Source organism: Durio zibethinus, unplaced genomic scaffold (genome assembly GCF_047325235.1).
Source record: "Durio zibethinus cultivar Kanyao isolate XHJ-2024 unplaced genomic scaffold, ASM4732523v1 HiC_scaffold_391, whole genome shotgun sequence".
Lineage (NCBI taxonomy): Eukaryota > Viridiplantae > Streptophyta > Magnoliopsida > Malvales > Malvaceae > Durio > Durio zibethinus.
Window position 1 is genome coordinate 707,501 of NW_028323014.1, and position 5,000 is coordinate 712,500.

Genomic DNA, 5,000 nt, shown 5'->3' on the forward strand with positions numbered 1-5,000 from the left:
TCGCCGGAACCCCAATGCCGCCGGTCAGGTTCTCCGGCGGTACTCCGGCGATGCTCCGGCGATGCTGTCCCGAGTGAAAAAAATGCGGCACCAGCACATGCTGGAGCCAAGCATGGGCACCGTGGCTCAAAATCGAACTTCGGCCAAGGCCTCGACCATCAATGGCACATGATGACGCATGGTGATGGCACATGCATCGACCATCATCGGCATAGGCTGCCCTTCGGTACGGGCACTTGCCTCGACCGCCATCGGCACAAGCTGGGCCCTGGTGTGGGTTGTTGCCTCGATCACCAGCGGCAAATGCTGAGCCTTGGTGCGGGCGGTTGCCTCGAGCACCATCGGCAGACCCTGGGCCCTGGTGCGGCCGGTTGCCCCGATAACCATCGGCACACGCTGGGCCCTGGAGCGGCCGGTTGCCTCGATCACCATCGGCAAAAGCTGGGCCCTGGTGCGGGCGCTTGCCTCGACCACCATCGGCACACGCTGGGCACTGGTGCGGGCGCTTGCCTCGACCACCATCGGCACACGATGGGCCCTGGTGCGGGCGGTTGCCTCGATCACCATCGGCACACGCTGGGCCCTGGTGCGGGCGGTTGCCCCCAGCACCATCGGCACACGTTGGGCCCTGGTGCGGGCGCTTGCCTCGACCACCATCGGCACACGCTGGGCCCTGGTGCGGGCGCTTGCCTCGACCACCATCGGCACACGCTGGGCCCTGGTGCGACAGGTTGCCTCGACCACCATCGGCACACGCTGGGCCCTGGTGCGGGCGCTTGCCTCGACCACCATCGGCACACGCTCGGCCCTGGTGCGGTCGGTTGCCTCGAGCACCATCGGCACACGCTGGGCCCTGGTGCGGGCGCTTGCCTCGACCACCATCGGCACACGCTGGGCCCTGGTGCGGGCGCTTGCCTCGACCACCATCGGCACACGCTGGGCCCTCGTGCGGCAGGTTGCCTCGAGCACCATCGGCACACGCTGGGCCCTGGTGCGGTCGGTTGCCTCGAGCACCATCGGCACACGCTGGGCCCTGGTGCGGGCGCTTGCCTCGACCACCATCGGCACACGCTGGGCCCTGGTGCGGTCGGTTGCCTCCATCACCATCGGCACACGCTGGGCCCTGGTGCGGGCGGTTGCCTCGACCACCATCGGCACACGCTGGGCCCTGGTGCGGGCGCTTGCCTCGACCACCATCGGCACACGCTGGGCCCTGGTGCGGTCGGTTGCCTCGAGCACCATCGGCACACGCTGGGCCCTGGTGCGGCAGGTTGCCTCGACCACCATCGGCAGCCTCGACCACCATCGGCACACGCTGGGCCCTGGTGCGGGCGCTTGCCTCGAGCACCATCGGCACACGCTCGGCCCTGGTGCGGTCGGTTGCCTCGAGCACCATCGGCACACGCTGGGCCCTGGTGCGGCAGGTTGCCTCGACCACCATCGGCAGCCTCGACCACCATCGGCACACGCTGGGCCCTGGTGCGGGCGCTTGCCTCGACCACCATCGGCACACGCTCGGCCCTGGTGCGGTCGGTTGCCTCGAGCACCATCGGCACACGCTGGGCCCTGGTGCGGCAGGTTGCCTCGAGCACCATCGGCACACGCTGGGCTCTGGTGCGGCAGGTTGCCTCGACCACCATCGGCACACGCTGGGCCCTGGTGCGGCAGGTTGCCTCGACCACCATCGGCACACGCTGGGCCCTGGTGCGGGCGGTTGCCTCGACCACCATCGGCACACGCTGGGCCCTGGTGCGGCAGGTTGCCTCGAGCACCATCGGCACACGCTGGGCCCTGGTGCGGCAGGTTGCCTCGAGCACCATCGGCACACGCTGGGCCCTGGTGCGGGAGCTTGCCTCGAGCGCCATCGGCACACGCTGGGCCCTGGTGCGGCAAGTTGCCTCGAGCACCATCGGCACACGCTGGGCCCTGGTGCGGTCGGTTGCCTCGAGCACCATCGGCACACGCTGGGCGCTGGTGCGGGCGCTTGCCTCGACCACCATCGGCACACGCTGGGCCCTGGTGCGGCAGGTTGCCTCGATCACCATCGGCACACGCTGGGCCCTGGTGCGACAGGTTGCCTCAAGCACCATCGGCACACTATCGGCCCTGGTGCGGGCGGTTGCCTCGACCACCATCGGCACACGCTGGGCCCTGGTGCGGGCGCTTGCCTCGAGCACCATCGGCACACGCTGGGCCCTGGTGGGTTTAGGCACATCTTCAAATTTCTGCCGTGCCAATGCCATTTTTATGGCTTGTAAATTCATACAATGGTCCCCTAAGCCTTCACGTGAAGTTTCGTTGGAAGATGACTCGTTTTCTATTTTTCACGATTTTCGAAACTTTTTGCGGTTCGGGATTTTTTAAAATTTTTTTATATCGATTTTTGGCCCCAAATTTTGTAGGCATGATCCTTCTATTTTTGTTGGCATGCACAAAAAAATTCAGCTAAAAACTCGAAGTAGAGAAGATTTTGTGACCGTTTGAAAAAAGTGTCCCCATTTCAGACACTTTAACGGCTACTGGTAGCAAACCTGTAAAATCTCAAATGCTCTTTAAGGGGGTGTGAATTCTCAGAGGTTTGATGAGGGATAGGGGGCCAACACAAGGCCAAGTACCAGCACCCATCGCACATCATGTGCGCACACCCCCCCGGCCCCCCTCCCAATCGCCGGAACCCCAATGCCGCCGGTCAGGTTCTCCGGCGGTACTCCGGCGACGCTCCGGCGATGCTGTCCCGAGTGAAAAAAATGCGGCACCAGCACATGCTGGAGCCAAGCATGGGCACCGTGGCTCAAAATCGAACTTCGGCCAAGGCCTCGACCATCAATGGCACATGATGACGCATGGTGATGGCACATGCATCGACCATCATCGGCATAGGCTGCCCTTCGGTACGGGCACTTGCCTCGACCGCCATCGGCACAAGCTGGGCCCTGGTGTGGGTTGTTGCCTCGATCACAATCGGCACATGCTGAGCCTTGGTGCGGGCGGTTGCCTCGAGCACCATCGGCAGACCCTGGGCCCTGGTGCGGCCGGTTGCCCCGATAACCATCGGCACACGCTGGGCCCTGGGGCGGGCGCTTGCCCCCAGCACCATCGGCACACGCTGGGCCCTGGTGCGGGCGGTTCCCTCGACCACCATCGGCACACGTTGGGCCCTGGTCCGGGCGGTTGCCCCCAGCACCATCGGCACACGCTGGGCCCTGGTGCGGGCGCTTGCCCCCAGCACCATCGGCACACGCAGGGCCCTGGTGCGGGCGGTTGCCCCGAACACCATCGGCACAAGCCGGCCCTTGGTGCGGGCTCCTGGCTCGACCACCATCGGCACACGCTGGGCCCTGGTGCGGGCGGTTGCCTCGAACACCATCGGCACACGCCGGCCCTTGGTGCGGCCGGTTGCCTCGACCACCATCGGCACACGCTCGGCCTTGGTGAGGGCGCTTGCCTCGACCACCATCGGCACACGCTGGGCCCTGGTGCGGGCGCTTGCCTCGACCACCATCGGCACACGCTCGGCCTTGGTGCGGGCGCTTGCCTCGACCACCATCGGCACACGCTGGGCCCTGGTGCGGGCGGTTGCCTCGACCACCATCGGCACACGCTCGGGGTGGTGAGGGCGCTTGCCTCGACCACCATCGGCACACGCTGGGCCCTGGGGCGGGCGCTTGCCCCCAGCACCATCGGCACACGCTGGGCCCTGGTGCGGGCGGTTCCCTCGACCACCATCGGCACACGTTGGGCCCTGGTCCGGGCGGTTGCCCCCAGCACCATCGGCACACGCTGGGCCCTGGTGCGGGCGCTTGCCCCCAGCACCATCGGCACACGCAGGGCCCTGGTGCGGGCGGTTGCCCCGAACACCATCGGCACAAGCCGGCCCTTGGTGCGGGCTCCTGGCTCGACCACCATCGGCACACGCTGGGCCCTGGTACGGGCGGTTGCCTCGAACACCATCGGCATACGCCGGCCCTTGGTGCGGCCGGTTGCCTCGACCACCATCGGCACACGCTCGGCCTTGGTGAGGGCGCTTGCCTCGACCACCATCGGCACACGCTGGTCCCTGGTGCGGGCGCTTGCCTCGACCACCATCGGCACACGCTGGGCCCTGGTGCGGGCGCTTGCCTCGACCACCATCGGCACACGCTGGGCCCTGGTGCGGGCGCTTGCCTCGACCACCATCGGCACACGCTCGGCCTTGGTGTGGGCGGTTGCCTCGACCACCATCGGCACACGCTGGGCCCTGGTGCGGGCGGTTGCCTCGACCACCATCGGCACACGCTGGGCCCTGGTGCTGGCGGTTGCCTCGACCACCATCGGCACACGCTGGGCCCTGGTGCGGGCGGTTGCCTCGAACACCATCGGCACAAGCCGGCCCTTGGTGCGGGCGGTTGCCTCGAGCACCATCGGCACACGCCGGCCCTGGTGCGGGCGGTTGCCTCGACCACCATCGGCACACGCTGGGCCCTGGTGCGGACGGTTGCCTCGAGCACGATGGGCACACGCTGGCCCTTGGTGCGGGCTCTTGCCTCGACCACCATCAGCAGAAGATGGCCCCTACGTCGAACACCATCGATACATGCCGGGCCTTGGTGTGGGCACATGCCTCGAGCTGGTGCGGGCGGTTGCCTCGACCACCATCGGCACACGCTGGGCCCTGGTGCGGGCGCATGCCTCGACCACCATCGGCACCTGCGCACCCTCGGTGTGGGATTTGCTTGTTTGGAAAAAGTGTCCCCGTTTCAGACATTTTAACGTCTACTGGTAGCATATCTGTAAAATCTCTAATGCTCTTTAGGGGGTGGTGGTCCGGCACCCCCTCTCCCCCCCCCACGGGGGGAGTAGGTGTGCGCGATGGGCCTCCCATTGCGTGCACCCCGGCCAACGTCCCTCGAACGAAATACAGGGCGTGCATGCCTTCCGGCGATTTTTATCCGGCGACTGGTTGCTCCGGTGACCGGCAGGCGCCCATGGCCTCGATCGGTTGGCTTGCATGCAAAAAAAGG